The following is an 18,986-nucleotide window of genomic DNA, read 5'->3' on the forward strand; positions in this document are numbered from 1 at the left end:
TCGTCAGAAGGTTAAATAAACAAAGTGCAAACGACCCCAACAGCTCTAAATGTTTTTGATCTGTGTAGCGCGAACTGGAAGGTTTGTGTGCAGTTAGAAGGGTTTTACCTGAAAGCACACGCGTAAGTATAAAATATTGCTCCAGGAACACAGACGTTCTACTGGTTTACGGAAGTGTAGAAGTTTCATGTTTCATGTTACGAGATCCGTACGTTAGCGTCGCTTCATATGCGGACCCGTTTGTCATCGCTGTCGCCTGTAAAGCGTGCACCACTGCATTATTACGCATACAGCGGCGAAGTTACCACAGCTGTGGCGTGGGGAGCGTCTGGCTTGTGCTAATAGAAGAAAAAGAAAACAAAAAGAATATAGGTTAAAGTTGCGCATTCGCAATTTTATTCATGAATTTCTTCAGTTGCAGTGCTTAGGCGAAAAACAGAGTGTGAGGGGCGCTGCAGGTAATCCATACAAATTAGTCCCTTTCTTGTGCGCGCAACTGTAGCGGCTGCCCTTAAGCAGTGAGCCGCACCAGCACATGGTTAGGAAGGTCGCGTTTTAACTTAATCGGTAGCACTTGTTCAAAGCAGTTCCAAGCCAAACTAGCGTTGTTGATGGAGCGAGTAAAAGCTGCTTTTGCAAAGTTTAGACTTTCGCACAGATTCTATGAACACATGGAGTTTAATTGGTCTGCCACCTGTGCGATTCTAGTCCGCGCCTGAATAAGCGTCTGAATAAGCGCTTATTCAGGCGCTTTTTATGTCTGAATAAGCGCTTGAGATTATGTCTGAAAGTAGAGGTTAAATATAATTGGGGACTTTGATGATTCATAAGAGGAGATTTAAGTGAACCCTGGCACTTCCCAAAAGCCTACATACTATACAAAAAAAATTCAGGGGGCACTTTGACTGTCTAAAGTGGGTAGAGGCGGAAGCGTTTTCCGCACCACCTTCGCTGTTTCTGTGGCACCGGTGGCGTCACATATAATTGAGTACTAATTACTAAGTGATGACAAATCACTAATTAATGGCTAATTACTGATTAATGCCTGAATACTAATTAACTGCTAATTAATGACGCTTAAGCTTCGCCTTTAGGAGTGGAACGCGACAGCGCGTTGCAGCGCTGCCAGGGAGTCCACGGAACACCACCCGTTCAGCGCGATGCCTTGCCCTTTGAACGCAACGCTTTTTTGAGGAAAGGAAATGGCGCAGTAATTCTCTGTCATCTCGGTGGACACCTGAACCGCACCGTAGAGGAAGGGAGGAAGTGGGAGTGAAAGAAGATAGATAAAGAGGAGCCGCAATGAAGAAAATGAAAATTGTATTTGAGGAAAGGAAATTACGCATTAACTGTCTCACAAAATTCAGGGGGGCTTTTTTTGACCTAAAGTGTGGTCACTGATGCCCCTAAGAGTGGAACGCGACAGCGTCTTGCAACGCTGCCAAGGAGTCCATAGAACGCCATTGCCCATTCGGTTCTACGCCTCGCTCGTCATTAAATTGGTTTTTGAGGAAAGGAAATGTAGCTGTCTCTCTCTCATTTGTCGGTGGACACCTAAACCTCGCGGGAAGAGAATGGAGGAAGATGAGAGTGAGTGAAGACACCGTATTCACTAGACGCGCCTTTGTTCATTCCAAACCATCGAGCTGGCATGGCGGAGTGGATAGCATGCTCGTCTCTCACGCCGAAGACCGGGGTTCGATTCCTGAGCTCGACCAATTTCTTAATCGGTTTTATTTATTTATATGGCCTGACTAGTAAAGCTAGTTAGGCTAATTGAGTAATTAAGCAATTAACTAAGCTCAGTCCCACTTAATTGGGAGCATCACTATACGATCCCTTCAATTCGTTGCATGGTTACAAGCCAAAGTACAATTGGCCCCGTTTGAAATTCGCGCACTGTGACGTCACGACCGTTTCCACCAATTGAAAAGCGTGACATTTTCTGTCGACAACTGCTGCTTACAACGATGAGTCATTAAAGGCTTCCGCCTTAAAACCCCTGCTGAATCTAAGGAAAATGATTGCACTTTGTATTCACGCTTCTTTAGTTATCTCAGCAGCACACTATAGGGAAGTGACATAAGCTAGAGATGCAAGAGAAAGCATCGAAGTCGCCGTAGCTCAAGAGTACCTCCAAGAAAAAAAGCAAATGAAAAGATTTGCCAGCATCAACACAATCTTTGTTTCCTTTGTATCTTCAGTCTTAGTTTCATTTTTCTGCCGTGAAGTTTGCTGTTGGGAACCAAAAAATTAAATTTTTCTTCATTTTCTGCAGTCGCATTCTTTGCCTTTTAAAGTGATATTTTCAAATAAATTGAAGAAGGATAACTCTCGCCATCTTCAATACGTTTCTCTGAGACAACCTTGAAAGCGCATGTGGTCTGTTATAGCAAAGAATTATAAAAGAAAAGGTAGGCCTGAACGGACTCAGATTTTGTGACCCAAGAGAAGGACTCCAACTTTCAAAAGACAAAATACCCTCCTACAGATCAGGTACCTGCAAGCAGACAACTCGATTGTGCTACCTTAAACCAGGAAGAGCTGAGACATCTCTACTTGTACGCGCCCGCCGCACTGGCATCACTTAACTCGTTCCCGACGCAAAGTGTACTGTCCACAAAATAGGCGCCATTGCTGGCTCCCTAAAATAAAGAACAGCTCAGAGTGCTTCAATTTTCAGAAATGCATCTAATTTTCTTGAAGACGTGAGCCGGGATACATTTAAGAAATGTTGCAGAGAATGATTAAACTAACTACCTTGTTGTACATATTGTGATGCCTGCAAACTGTCGAGGATCCTTCTTCACGACTTTCGTTGTAAATTACCCCGAAAGACCACCTGGTACAGCGGTTGTCAGCGACGTCCCCACTCTGAGAGCTTCGCAGCAGTTGCTCAGGAAGCAGGTGTGTGACCCGTGCGATCCGGCTCGTAACTCACGTCTGCGTGAGTAATGTGAGGTATTATCTCACTCCCAGCAGTCGCCCGAGATGTCCAAGGCGTGAAGACTAGCAGTTCAGAGCCTCTTGCTAAACGTCTAGCTCAAGGGCGTTGGGTTAAAAAATTTTAGCTACTTTAAGTGCCCAGCAAGAGTGGACCTGGACTTTACGCTATGAATTTGCGAGGGGGAAGGCAAGTGTAAATGCACTTTCAGACACGCCAACAGCGAGGCATCAGCATGACTTCTTAAGGGTGCATTAGGACCAGAGGACCAGGTGCGCTTATAAGGATAAAAAAAAGTAGTTTTGGGAACTTTCGGCACGAAGTTCACAAAAGGAAGGTGCCGGTTGTGTGTGTTTTGTTGATTTACTTCTTGTTGCACTTACGCATCATTTTACGCCCCTTGTGTTGCACCCATCCCTGCACATAAACAGGACAAATTTGCTTTCTGCCTTCGTGTTATACTTTCCGAGAGATCAACACTTATCAGCATTGGGATACGACGCTGACTTTAAAAACAGATGAAAACAACGCTTTACATGACTAATTGAGCCCTGTGAACGAGTAAAACGGCCGCAAGTAATGCGTGAAAAGCACTGCCAGATGCTTTGGGGATACTAAAAGCAGCGTTACAGCGTGTGTCACGAGAATTCTAAACTTTTGGAAAGCTGATATTTTCATTAGATGCTATTGATTAGGGAAGACGACAGTTCCCTATGCTCTTTGCGTAGAAAGAAGGAAAAAGAATACCAGAGAAAATTTAGGAAAGTTAATCAAATATCTGCCTGGTTGGCAGCCATACACATTGGGAGTGAGATAAAAGGAATAACAAAAAAGTGAACGTGAAGGAGAGTTTAATCAGTCGTGTCCTTTAAACTTAATTAACGTAATGTCTCTTTTGTGGCCTTCAGCAACAAGGAATATTCAATGGCGGATGGCCAACGCTTATAACTTAAAAACACACTATATGCGTGTGGCTCGTCCACATTACGGGAGTCTACTGGGTTGGCTCGGCGTCTGTTAATCAGTTTGATGTCCATGTTGATGCCACGAAAAAAGAAAGAAACAACCAGAGGTAGCAAAGTTCGTTTTCCTGGAAGGCTTCGCGAAGGTTCTTGATCGCAGATAAAAGACTTTTTTGAATTGTGGCCCTCTGGTCTATAAATTTTCGAATATTTTTGTGCTTTTAAAATAATGTGTCATCCTCAAAGTGTATGCAATCTTTACAGAACAGATGGCTGACATGTTTATATTGTAGCACTTATCATTTGTCGACAAATGGAAGTAGCGTGTAGTGGTGTTTTGTCAATTTATTGGTACCGGCGAAAATAAGCAAACAGTTATCCGCCTAGATGCCATGGCGATTGCTACTGCGTAGAAACGCAGCTAACAGAAAAAAAAAATTGGTCAGCAACAAATAAAGAAGCAGAAAAGAGAAGACGTAAATAGAAACCCGGAGGCTCTAAGTGAAGCGATCGTCAGCTGTACCTGGAATAGCGGCAGCCTGGCCGGACCCGATAAAAAAAAAAAGTTGAAGAAAACAGCCACAGCCACATAGAACGGTTGCCACGGAAACTGGCAGTGACTAATGCCATTGGTATAGGCCCTGCAGCTGCAAAAAGCAACGTCGTGGGCCGGCTCGCAGAGTGGAGTGTAATTTAGCGTGCGAGTCAGGCTCACCGTGAAGGTGCGTTGCATTTGAGCCTTGATGGGGCACTGTTGGTATGTCTGTCGATTCTTTACGGTTTATACAGGGCTCCCGCTCACCGCCCGGCCCTGAAGTCTTTTGCGCCAAGCGAACCAGACCAAAGTCGGGGGCAAAAAAGGTGGAAGGAAAAAGTAAAAAGTTGCACCGCTTTTTCTTTTTCCTCTGATAAATTTGTCAAGAAATTGTGATCAGAGCAGCCAGTAGTAAGCGCTGCTACCACTACTTAAACATAGAGAACAAAATAGATGAAAATTTAGCCGTGAAATCATGCTCATTAAAACAGGTCCCCTAAGTACGGTATCGATCGGAGGATCGTTCGTGTTCTTCGTTTGATCCATTACGGAAGTGCCGCCGCGGTGGCTCAGCGGTTATGGTGCTCGGCTGCTGACCCAAAAGACGCGGGTTCGATCCCGGCCGCGGCGCCTAGAATTTCTTTGGAGGAGAAATTCTAGAGACCCGTGTACTGTGCGATGTCAGTGCACGTTAAAGAACCCCAGGTGGTCGAAATTTCCGGAGCCCTCCACTACGGCGTCTCTCATAGCCTTAGTCGCTTTGGGACGTTGAAACCTCATAAACCAAACCAAACCATTACGGAAGTAGAATAGAATGATATTTGCACGTATACTGAATACTCTGTCTATTGCAACTAGCAGTTTTTTAACAATTGTATAATGCGGGTGCCCGTGTACTTACGTGAAAGCACATTTCTGCGTGCGTATAATACTTTTCCAGTAATCATCAAAGCACCATCCTTAACTGAGAGCATAGACAAGCGTATTAATAGCAGCGTACTGCAGCAACTCCACTGACTTTATTGCGAGTGGCGAGTCATTCAGTATGAAAAAAAGCAGATGGGTTGGCGTGTACAATATTTGTTTCGCCTGCCACTCAACAAATAGCCTACGGAAATCGGAACAGAAAAAAATGAGAGCCATCATGGACGAGGGCAGAAACCCAAATATAATAATTTAGTGTTTGTAATAGTGATATTTGCTGTTTATATAAAAAGGAATGATTGCGGCCTTCTTTAAGCCGGATTCGATTTTAATGCGAGCTTTGTGGACATGTTCACTTCAACACTTACGAACACCTTCTCTGGAAAACTCTTGCTCGCATTTCAGACCCAGCTAGAAAAGACTTCGACAAGCGCGGCTGACATCAGAAAAAAACTTGAAAATGAAAATGCTGGCCTGACTACTGGAAGAAAAGTCTTGTGAAAGACTTGGTCAGTTTTTCTCATGCGCCAGTAGTTCTAAATTTAGACTCTAAATAAATACGCAGTTCTCGCGTGAAATGTCAGGGACGTATATCAAAATCATGCGCTTACTTGCATTAATGCTGCCGCTACGGCTGAAAGAAAAGTATTTATGCAAGAGTTAGTACATTTTTCCATGCAGCGACAGCTCCTAATTCTGAATAAATGAGCAGGTCTCGCGTGAAATATCGGGGCCATAAACTATCAAAATCATGCGCATATTGACTTGTAATAATGCGCACTGAATGACTAGAAGAAAAACCTTTGTGAAAGCGTTAGTCCGTTTTTTCATGCAACAGCAGTTCTTAATTTAGAATCTGAATAAATGACCGGCTCTCGCGAGAAATATCAGAGACATATAACACCAGAGTTACGCACATAGTGCCTCGTATTGCATGCACTAGTTGCGTGTGCCTCAATGCACTACTCTTGAAAGCCCACTCGATCTGAGGGCTAGGTCAGACTACAGGAGCACACGAAGGTGCAGTATATGCTGCTTCCATACCGCGCCGCTGCCTCTGCAACTCATCGATTCGAAACAACAAGCAGCCGATGGATCGCGCAATAAAGTTTTTTTCTCTTGCTCGCTCTCTCCGAACTTGTAACATCTGGAATGTTTTATGGAATTGAAGCGTTTCAATTTGAATCAAAGTTTAAAACACTGTTTTTCAGTCGACACTTTTTTGTGCACCTGCGGTCGGTGATGTCGAAGCAGTAGCTTGAAAAATGGAAACCTGCACTAAGGCCTGGTTCAAGCAGCACGCAGCAGTCGTATAGCTCATTGCTCAAATTTCTGATCGTACAACCCGGATCTCGCGTTGGCGGCCTCAGGGTTGTTTCTCAAGTCCTAGAAGATATCGAAAGCGCGCTCTTCCCATCCATAAAAGCATGCATTGAAGCTTTGCGTCACTGCAGTCTGAAGAGCGACCTTTACTCTCGTATAACTGAGCGCAGATGTATAGTGCCTCGGCGACGGAGATGTCCCGCAACTGATCGGCTCTTGCGGAAAAGGACATTTCAAACATTCACTTGAATGCAACATTATCTGTTTCATAAAATCATGAAAATGTTACAACTAAGAAGGGAAAATTTATTTAACACCTCTCGAAGAAATGTACCAAGATATACTAAGGTTATACTTTCTTAACGCACTTGTGCCATGGCACAACACGGAGAGAATAAGAGCAAGCAGAGATGCAAAAACAGGGCGGTGTGTATGCCTGAGCATTTGTCCAATGACAAGGAGGAGATTCCGTTTATTTTTATTGTGTGTAGTATCATGTTATGCTCAAAACACTTAAAAATCCCGCAACTCCGTCTTACATGTAAAAGCAACAACAATATGCAAGCGTACCGAGAAAACTTCCCAGTTTTCAGACATTCGACAAATCTTGGATTACATGTAATATTTTTCGAGATTTTTGTCTATTCCTTTACAAGAGCTAGAAAGTTGTTCTTTATATCTCCTTTATTGTAAAACAAGAGAAACTTTCTCTGCCCATTCACTGTTGTGTTGCAAGCTTGTCTCTTATATTCAAGCCGGAAATCGGAGCCACGATGAAACGTACATTACTTTACTTTCAATTTAGTATTTTCAAATTAAATATGTTTTCAGGAATAATAGCATTAGCAGTGTGATACTGCTCAGAATCAGATACAAAAGCAAGTCTAAAAGTAACGAAATTGTTCTTTGTTGGCCAAAAAGGCAGAGTTAGGTCGAAAAACATTTCCTCGTTTCTCAAAATAGTACGCGGCGCGTTCAACACACGTGCCGCATTATGTGAACGATGCCTTGAAACTGCTTACAGAAAATATTGTTATTTTTAGGCGCTAAGCCAATTGCTTACGCTGAGTTCGAAAGACACAGGGAAAAGAAAAGTTTGACCCCTTCGTAGTTTACACGAGTGTGTGTGGCCGTGCCTCATCAAGGGCCAACAGCGCACCATAACTTCGCAAGTAGTGGCGTTTTCACTTCATTGCAGGTTTCAGGTGTTCTTCGAAGAGCTCACAGTACGAATCGCTGCTCGTAGTCAGCCTACAATTGGCCCTCAACATTACCAGAAGAGTGTCAGCATCAATCGGGAGGCTATGCGCGCCATAACTTATCTTCCGCGTATCACACCCATACCCATTCTGCAAGAGTACGCTCAACTTAATACATTGAGTGAACTTATCGACCAGCGTGAGGCAAACAGAGCACGCAAGATGTCGCTTCAGCTTCATCGTTTACAGACTCTTCCCCCATGGTCATACTGTCAGCTCACAGACAATCGCCCCTCTGCTTCGACGCCGATATCAGCCGCCCATCTTTCTTCAGGGTGCATAATATACACCGATGCATCACACACAGCAGTGCAGGGAGTTACTGCAGTTTACAGTCCCTCACATCCTCATCTCAACTCCCGCGCTACATATAGCACGGATACTTGCTCCCCCCTGGCCTTGGAGCTTCAGGCGATACACAATGCCATTGCTTCCCTTCCACTCGTACCTACTTTCGATATTGTACACATTTACACCGACTCCCTTGCCGCCCTTAAGCAGCTTAAGGCTGTCCGGCGCACATTCCAAGTTACACAATCCATTCACCAACTTTGCACAAAATACCCCTGTCCTGTGCGTATACACTGGATTCGCGGGCATGCCCAGGATCCGCATAATATTCATGTGGATGCAATGACACACCTTGACACATCCGATATCCCGCCACCTTCCCCTCTTCCCTCAGATCCGTTCCTGTCCCATGTTTCCGAGAAACAGTCTTTGCGTCAGCGAACACGCGCTCTAATTCCTCCGTGTTCGTACCCTCTCCCCCGGAGTCTTACTCGGGAGGAGGAGGTATCTGTGCGCCGGATTCGGGCAGGAGCGGCTCTGACTCCTTGTGTGCGTCATCGATGGCGTGACAAACGTTACGAAGTGACAGACAAGTGTCCCCATTGTGGTGCTGCGCCCGACCAGTGTGATGAAAAACACTTGCTGTGGACTTGCCCGGCTACAGCTTCTGTGAGACGACGTTTACTAAGAAAGGTTGGCCTGCGATGGGACGTTGCAGACGACTATACCAAGTGGACTCTAGATAATCGCTATATCACGAACTTGTGCCGCTTTTTAAGCGAGGCTTGTTTGCACTCATTTTTATAAATTTCTTTCCTTTTTCATTATGCCTGATGGCAAACATTTCGAATAAAAAAAAAAAAGAGTGTCAGCATCACTGTGCCAGCCGATGGTGTAGTTCAAAACTTATATTTGCGTGAAGATGAATGCCGTCACTCCTTGCTTACTGGTTATTTTTTTATGCGGCTGTCAGTGATGCACTTGACAGTCGTTTCCTGCGACGATGTACTGTAGGGAGTCATTTTTTTATTTTTCAGACGGGGCAGCACTTCCTGACACGCTTCCATAGGCTGCTACTTCAGTTTGGATTGAGTTGTTTTGGCACCGACCTTGCAGAGAATCTGCTTTCGTGCTGGCGGTATCATTATTTGAAACGCGATGCCATAACTAATCTTAAGTCCTCAGGCCGCCGCCTATATATTTAAAGACAGGCTTCCACAGTTGAAGAAACGTCTCAAGTAAGCGGAGTCCGCAAAAATCCAAGCGTGTTTTGTGAGCCTGATTTAAAGATCTACTTTTCACAGTTTAATGCAACTCCTGAAGTTACTGAAGGAACCGACCTGCGACCAGTTGGTCCGCCTATAAGCTTCGATGTATATGTCTAGGTTTTAGCCTCGCCTATCAAAAAAACTACTGAGCACATGCTTCTCCTATCTGGTGCACACTTCTTAGGAGCCGACCATCTTTGATGGGCTGTAGTGGAGCTATCCTTTCCGTAATGGTAATTAACCGCGTCGCACTGTACCACTCGTAGGTGAGAATTGACGCAACCACAGTAGATTCTTGTACGACAACACAGCGGCTTTTTATCGCATTTTGAGGTTACTAATTGACTGACCCTCGTATTTTTGTAAATTATCAACTTTTACGACGTCGACTTATTGACAATTTTCAGTGCATTCTCATTAAAAAAATACTGTTAGAAAGAAGGTGCTGCAACTTGAACGCTGGGGCCATGCCTCAAGGTTATCATTAAATAGGCACGTACGCCAACAATTGCTGGTGGTACGGCAAGTTGCGGAGGACTTCGTTTAAACATTGCAATAAATTTACGCATTGTTAGTCAAAAGTAATGGCAACGCAAGTGCGCTGTACAGGTTAAGAGCAGAAAAACATAAAAAATTCCTTCCACACTCTGCAGAAGCCGCACCTGGAGCAGTCTACTTCGTACCGAGCGCAGTGTTTTCCTTATTCCTCGTTATACGATAGAACAACTGTCTCAAATGCGAAAAAAAAATCTGCAATTGTTACGTGATTATTTGATCGTTTTTTCGCACACAAAAAGTGCGCCAGCTCGTGCTCACAAGTCTAATTTTTTTTTTCATTCGTTTCTTAGAAAAAGAGACTTCACCCTACAGTCGCTTTTTTATCAATGAGTAAAGAGAAAGCGAACTCCCTGCACAAAAGAAATACAAGCATAAAATTAGAAAAAAAGGATGTTCTACCCTCGTTAAATGAGGATTCTGGCCCTAACTAACCTTGCCAATTAGAAAAGTGTGCTGGCGTGAATTTCAATCTACTTTTACAACGCTTTACAACAAAAAAGAAATAAATGTAGTCTGCAGTTCGTCGAGGCTCGGCCCGCAGTTGTCGTACCAGGCAGGTATCTCTGCAAGTTTGTTTGTTTTAGCAACGAGGCAAAAGGAAAGACCAGGCTTTAAAACTTTTTAACCAAAGATGCCTGTTGCTGTTCTAGTATGTGCATGCACAGGACGCGATAAACATCACAAGAAGAGTGCATAAAGGAAACAGTCGGCAGAAAGCGCAGGCTGCGCGGCGAGGCTGCATATAAACGTAATATCCTGTCCGTGGCTACACACGAATGAAAGGTTTAACAAGAGGTTAATATGCGCTTGAGGTCAACGTGACTGCCAGGCGTAAACGTTGCGAGATGACGACGCATGTTCCCTAAATTTGTGCGGTCCACCAACAAGCACTGTTGCGCTGGGCGATATTGCTACCGCCAGCGGGTATGCTTGCAGCAATTTACCTCACAAGCCGGAAGTGACGTAAACACCCAGCTGCAAGGTATGTCACACCACGTATTGCCAAACTCTATTAATAAGAATTGCTCGACGGCACAGATGAGGTTCCTGTTCGCCCAAGAAGGAAATGAGTGCAGCGTAGGATGCTGCACCGCAATAGGCAACCAGCGATGGAGTTCGCCGTGCCTTGCGCAGCGTCGTAACGCAATGCCTAGTTAGAGGGGCAATCATTCGTTAGGCGGACCCGTAGGGCTTCTCTGTGTCACCTGCCTGCGGTTATGAGGATGACATTCTGCGCTCTGTCGAAGCCACATGTTGTGGGCGTCAGCTAACTGGGCTTCGTGAAGAGCACCAACGCAACGAATGTAGTCAGCCAAACGCACGCTCCTAATCGTTCGGAGTGTGATATTGCTTTCATCGCTACTGAGGTGGCTGAAGGCAACAGCTTTTAGGCGCGCAGTGGAATAATCCCAGCGCCTCCAGGGCATTTCAGGTTGCCTATAAATAGCCTTACAATCAGGAATACGGCAAACATCTGAGCATTTGTAGAACCAGCTAATCGCGGCCCGTACCACTGCAGCTTGGTGGAAACTATTTATTTATGTTTTTTTATTTTTGGTTACTGCAGCCTCGATGGGGTTATAGCAGGAGTGAATACAATAAAGTACTGGAACATACCAAGATACACTAACAAAAATTAGGGACAGTGATGACAAAATACAGATAAAAATTTGTTTAATGGAAAGTAGAAGTTGGTGCCTGTTTTTAAATTTGAACATTTGATTGTTGGAGAACTGGAAGTTGACTTGAAGTTGAAGAGCACTAACGGTGAGACAAAAATGAAATAGACGTCTGCTATGCGTGCGTCCTCGTATCCTACAGGATGACAGGTGCTCGAGGGGGGGGGGGGGGGGGGGGGGGGGGGGGGGTGCTATGTATTGGCTGTAGGAAGCGAAAGTGTAATTAGGCTAATCGGTGTGATGACGAATATTATTAAGGCTTAAGCGTTTCTTGGCTCATGAGTGGCGTGGACGGAAGTTGGAGACGGAAGTTGTCCGCACGAATTGTCAGTCATAAGTTGCATAGTAATAAAATAAACTGTGAAATTTCATTAAGCAAAAGTTAATAAGCAACATATGTATGTAATGATAGCATTTATATTTAGTAAATAGAGTGTAAAAATAGTGATAGATAGTGATAATGATAGCTACTGATAGTGACAGTTAATGCTAGAGATAATGATTGTGATGCTAATGATTGTGATGCTAATGATGGTGATAATGATAGCTGCCGATAGTGACAGTGCCAGAGATAGATACTGAAGTGATGGTACTGATAGTGATAATGAAAACTACTGATAGTGATAGTATTGATGAGTGATGAGTGATAGTGTTGAAATAATAAAACTACCTAAACGAAAAAATGAAAATAAAAAGCAAAACAAGAACAAAAAGAGATTAACCTTAATATAACTAAATAATTAAAATTTTGGAAATAAAAAAATGAAAACTGTAGGGAGAAAGAGAGGAAAGCGAAAGGCTTTCGCAGTTCCGCTCTTACGCAGACAAGTGCAATCCTGTAATTTAATTCAATCTCTGCCATCGATGAAGTCGCAATGTCCGGCGCAAGCACATTGATAGCACAGCGCTACCTTCCCGACATGGTCGCTGTGGCTTGGGAACCTTTGATCTATAAGACTGATCTTACAATACGCATGTACTCAGTTCAGGTACAGCCATTTTCACTTCCCTGACCCCCTTAAACATATCTGCTTATGCCGCATCGCCGATGCGAAAATTCTACAATAATCATGCGCTAAAAAGCGCCAAAAGCATTTATGTTCTATTGGCACTGGACAGAAAGAAACAGTGCCTAAGTTACTTTTTCGTTGCCTTTGTTCAACCACAGAGCTGACCTCATTTTTTTCTATAGTAGGTAGTGGGTGCTTAATTTGGCGAAAGCAGAGAAAGCAGCAATTCTGGAGCTCTGCAGACCCAAATCAGTGCGTCGGAATGCGAGGGAATTTTCTTGTTTCTGGAAGCACCAGTTTAAGCAGCACGTTCATTGGCTGCGACAGCCGTGCTGTCGTCGGCCGGTAGAGGGAAATTGAAAGAAGTTTGTCTTCATTTACAAGTCAGCTCCGAGCGTGCATTTGAGGCGGCAGCGGCAAAACTAGGTTGGGGCCGACCGCAACTTCATGTGTCGGGCCACCTCGAAGAGCTCAAACGAGGAAGAATTGGCCTAGCCGCGCTACTTTCTCGGTCTGCCACACCAAGGAAGGTACAGGGTGCGTAAAGGAGGCACCAGACATCGTAGAGTGCGAGGTCTCTGGGGTTATAACGGCTGCAGGCTGAATTTGGGCCCCAAGAAGAGGAAAAGAAACACCCACATGTCGCACTGTGTGTCCTTTTGCGTGTTCGTAATAGGCATCCGCTGACTCTCTTAAGGCAGTGTAGTAGTTGGCATTGTGCCCGGCCTGCTGCCTCGTTTGCCGCAGGCAAATCTGGCTTGACCACAGTCGCGGCGTAGTTACGACGCACAAATTTGCATTCCTTGATGAGGTTAGCGGTTGGTGCACTGTAAATGGTAAAAGAAAGAAAAAATAGGGCGTAAGTGACTTTTTTTCGCCATGGTAACCAGTTCAGCTTCTACCCGCTCCATTCTTTTACTCTCTCATTTCAACTCTTATCCATCACAGTCCGACAGAAATTGTGTCGCATGCAAAGAGGCTGACTCAAGTTCTTATACTTTCACGACACGACTGAAACAAAAACCTGCAGGCTTCTTACCGCGCACGCAATGTCTTGTTTTACTAACCAGCTGTTGCCGGAGCAGTACTCGGTTAGTTAAACCCTGTTAACTGCAGCCCTCGGTTTCCAGTATAGCGGACACTTTTTTTGTGTGTATGTGCACGTGAGCTGCAGTCTAGTCCATTACTGAAATTTAAACCATGTAACGACGTTGCGATGGTAAAGGTTACTAGCAAATGAATACTGCAAGTGGTTTCCACCAGTGAAAATCACGCATTTGTGAAGGGAGAGCATAAGTGTTCATTTCTCCCAAACATAGATGAGAAACCCCAACGTAGTATCAACGCTCCCTTGCTGAGACATGGTGTGCATTTTATGCCGCGGGGAAACAAACAAGGGGGAAACGTTCGCTACTCTGGCCAACGACTTCGGGAAAGAACCGTTTATAATGCACTACGTGTTTCCTGCATTGCATCTCATGCATGCAGCGACTCTCGACTGCAAGATCAGCTGAAATTTTTTCATAGTTATCCCTTAAGAGAGTCAATAATTCACCAAAGTAGCTTTTCCATAGTTTCGCCGGGCTGTACTTCTCAATGTCTTTGAAAATCGGCGCGAAATCAACGGGATTACTTACAAGTAAAACATAAAGACCGGCGGCCAGAAGGAACGCATGAAGCGCACGCCCCGTCATAATATATTCCATCCAAGTTGTTACGTTAATTTCACGCTGTTCTAAGAAGACCTTGTCTCATGGACCAACTTGCCTAAAGCAGGATTCTGCTGTGGTTCTCTGCGGTTAATGCGTGGCCTTTTTTTGCGGTAGGCTAGCTTGCATGTGCCACTTCAGCTGCCCTGGCTTAAGTAAAGAGTGTTGTATCTGCGCTTTCCCTGTGTGATTCTTCCTTTGAAACTTTTAATAGCTCCCTTCTATTACCAAGACATCGCATTTGGAGAGAGGTCGAAAACAAGCATCACCACAGTCTCGGCTTCCTTAGGGTACAAAGCGCATTCAAAGTTATTTATTCTTATGCGTGTAGTTGTAATGTGCGCGAAATCTTTCTAACACGTCAGATTTTAAAATTAGGCAACTACTTCAAGTACAATATCTATACCCATTTTTCACTTTCAGGTCAACCTTTCTTGCTCAGTTTCTTCCTGAAGAGTTAGTGCACTAATGCTATTGCTTCCCCCCCCCCCCCCCCCCCCCCCCCGTTCACTGGCTCTAAACAAGGACAGTTTGACGTCACAGCGGTAAGAACCGGTGCTTCGAATGCCATTTAAGCACGCCTGACGACAACCGGAAGCTTTAATAAGCGCATGTTAGCAATCATCTCGTCCTGGCCCGTTCTCTCTGAACCAACAGCACAGAGGAGAAAAAGCTCTCACACGCGGGCGCACAGCTGCAAAGGGCACACTGCGCCAGCCTTTTGCCATGCGCGCCGTCAGGGCACTCGCCTAGTCATCAAATTAGAACACGCAGCTAAGGCTAGCCTACGTTTCTGGCCAGCTCAACAGAAAGGGGTGCTCCTTTCGTCGTCGGCCGCCCAATGCTCGTTTCATTCGTTTCTTTTTTTGGCCCAAATGCGTTTACTTGACACGCTTCGCGGAACGCATTGACCGCTGGCCGTGGCGCGGCGCATGTGGCTGCTTGCGCTGCAGCCGCCACCGCCGTCTTGTCTTGCACTGGCCGCCTCCTCTGTGTGTCCAGCCTGTTCAATTACGCGGAAGGGTTTGTCTTGTGCGCCGCTGCGCTGGCGACTAAATGGACCGCAAATTGGGCGAGCGCGCTGGGACCCCTCGCACGCGTCTTCACTCACTCCTTCCTCTCTCCCTCTTTTATTTTGTGCCTTTCGATCGTCGCTTCTCTATTCTGTTCGTTTTCTTTATTATTTATCTCCCTTTCTGTGTCGCTGCAATTTCCGCTCCTTCTGCGGATACCCTCCCCTTAGGCCCACGTCATTTTTTCGTCGTCTCCCTTTTTTCCTTCTTTCTCGCCAATGTGACTTCCTTCTGCCTCGGTGGCAGAAAGTTTCGTCCCCTGCGCAGAGTTTTCTAGCCGGCTAAAGGTGCCGAAAGCAGCAGGAAAGAGCCCAATGCAAGCACAAGGCGGGGAGAAAAAAAGAGGAGTCAAAGTCCGTTGACACTGTAACTAATTAACTCGCTCCGACTTTGTGTGCCTTCATTTAGGCCTGCGGCTGCAAGCTGTGACTAGACGACAGCGTTTCGCAGACTTTGCTCCCAGCTGTAGATAAGCGCTGCTGTATAACAATTTAGGCCTTTCCGGTTGTGAGTGGTCGCCCCGGCCTTTCGGGCTGAAAAAAACTGCCCTCGCCCACAGAAGACACCCGAGCTTGACTAGCAAGCGAAGCTCCGCGCGGGGCTTCTGGCAACGCTCTAAGATCACGCCGTCTTAGCAGAATCGCGGAGGCCGGGTAAGAAAGAGAATTCGGTTAGCGAAACGGAGGCAGCAGCGGAAAGCAAGGAAAGTCGGAAAGAAGCTTTCTTGTCTATCTTGGCTGGGGGACCTCTTTGCTCCCGCTGATGCCCTGGGGCGATTGGAAATGCGCGGGGTTAATCAGGCCTCGAAGAATTCCCTATGCAGTGCTGACTCGAGTTCGGGACTTCTGTTGTGCTCCGTGTGCAAGGACTCTCCGACGCGGTTGTTTGAACTGCGGCTCTTTGCAGAGAAGCCACCTTGAGTGAGGTGAATGCGTGGAAAAGAATCAAGAAATAGATTCTTGCGAAGGAAATAGTGGCGCGCTCAATGCATCAGCTGGATTTAAGCTGATCGAAACGAACGGAGTTGAGCGCTTGTGTCTGTAGGAAGTTAACTTGTACTACGAGTAAATGGTCCTCAAACGGTTTCGAATAATGTAAGCGTCCTATGTAAGTGCCTGAAAATCCAGCTTAATATCACACCCGTACAACTCAATACTGCACATATATAGTCACACTGCATGTTCGCCTTTTACATTTTATGCAAGAGTTTACGACATGCTATTATCAGCCGGCTACTAAGCCTTCAAATGTTGCTTTCTGTGCAGTGTTCACGCGTGAATTGCTTCGCTTGCCATGAGCAAAACACAAGGTTGATCAAACGATTTTTAAGTGCTACTGCACTAGTATGGGCTGTAAGGTGGGCAAATTTCAGACGAATTGAAGCCATACGGAGTTCACTGCTATGTACCAGAGTCTCGTTGAGGGTCTTTTCTGCTCTTCCCTGCCAACACGATTCCTGCCACCGTGGCCGGAGTCACCCTGGGAACATGGGCTCTGCAGCAAGACACAGTAACCGCGGAGGTCTTTTCAGTGCACGTTTTACGAGGTAACGTGAGGTCATTATAAGGAGCAGTGGCCTGAAAGATAGAGAAAGAAAAGAGTAATCACCAGGCTCATATAATGGAACCTAAAAAGTGGAGTCTCCAGTGAACGTGTCCCGGTATAAATGAGTTTAAAAGAACATGGAATCACCTTTGATAGTTAAGTAACCTGCTTTCATCATGAAACAATATGGCTAATTCACTGCACCTCTTTCACACCAAGAGGTAGGAAGAAAAAACTGCGCCAGCCATCTTCTCAACGTCTTAAGTAGCGAAGTAGTTGACCCATGAATGAGAAGTAACAGCTCAAAAAAGCACTCGCCTACTTGATAGTACTGTACTTACTTTATGTCTTCGCTAAAAAAATGGCTCACAGACAAAGAGAAGCAAATCAAAAACCCTAAAAAACAACAGACTGTATGTCAGAATTACCGCTACGGTCTTAGAAAGGCACCTCAACTTTTTCAGCCAACGCAGTCATATAAAACAATGGCGTAAGGATCGGCGAGCATGAAAATCCGCTAACAAAATCGGACCAACAACGCATTTCTGAATGAAATGTCTGCAGTTATAGTCGGCATAAAGATATTCCCGCATTTGTAGCAGCCCAGATATAAACACACTTCTCTCTTCGTTTGCTTCCACGGCTCGTTCCTACACTACTGTACTTTCTCTGATGTAGCTCCGGCCACTATGTTAGCCCGGAGGAAAGAACCAACGTGATTGTCTACCTTTCCACGTTCGATGCATCAGTCGCTCTGCTGTCGCCCAACGGAGAATCCCCAGCGCACGTACAAACAACCGCTCGCGCCGAGCTAAACCACTGTCCAAGCAACAATGAAAAAGGACTCCGACGCCGAACGTTCGCGCACAGCGACGAACGGATCCACCAACCGCGCTATGGGATCGCGTGTCCGGATTGTCTATAACTCTCTTTCTACAAAAAAATTATAAGAAAAGAAAGGAAGCCCAAGACAAGCAGCGAGCATTCCATTTTCGTGCATCCACCGCCCGCACCGCCGCCACAGCCTCGGGGAAGCAATTACGGTTGCTGAGCACAGCGGAGTCGAAAACAGCGTTTGTGCGGGTGCGCACGGGCGCGAGGGCGCTACACCTGCCCTTGTAATTAACGGGGTTCGTCGCGCACGTCTCACATTCGGGCCAACGAGAAGCCCGGTCGCCGCCACAGTCGGCAGCCGAGGCACACAGGTCATAACAGACAACCCGCGCGTTCCGCTCAGAGCGCTCGCCATTCAGACCGCGCCGCCGCTGACTGCGGCGCGGCGCAGATCGCAGCTGTGAAGGCCGTTTGCTCGTTTCCGCTGACGAGGCTCGCGCCGGCCTCAAAGTCGGAGAGTCAACAGTGGGTTTATGCGGCGCTTTAGCGCTGGCCCGTCTATCGGAGGGAACCCGGTGCCGCTTTACGCGCGAGCGCATTTCGCGAAGTTGCGCGAGCGGAAAACGCCAACAAATGTCTCCTTTCTTTTCTCACGCTCACCGCATCTCAAGCGTTTGCGTTTTATGAGCACATGCGCGCTCCTTGCGGGAGAAAGAGATACCTGTGTGCAGATGTTTTCGAAACGTGTCAAAGGAAACTTGCTTCGTGCGCTGTTTCCGCCAGGTGAATGCATGGTCTTTGTTAAAAGTAAAGAGCCCAAAGGGTGTGCTTCTGAGTCGTGTATTGAGGATCTTATAGCAACTGTGGAAGTTACACTCAGGTGAAGACAAGAGTTCCTCTCATCTCCAAGAGAATGTGAACTCTGGAAATGCATAAAGACCCACGCATCGTGATCCAGAAGCGAACTCCTTAGGGCTCTATACTTTTGACATAGGCTGCACCTGAGCACTCCTTAAATCTAGGGCACATTTTTTGACCGGGCTTTCTCACCAGGTTCACCGCCGCCGCCGTT

This window comes from Amblyomma mixtum, chromosome 5 (genome assembly GCF_055824585.1).
Source record: "Amblyomma mixtum isolate Tamu chromosome 5, ASM5582458v1, whole genome shotgun sequence".
Taxonomy (NCBI): domain Eukaryota; kingdom Metazoa; phylum Arthropoda; class Arachnida; order Ixodida; family Ixodidae; genus Amblyomma; species Amblyomma mixtum.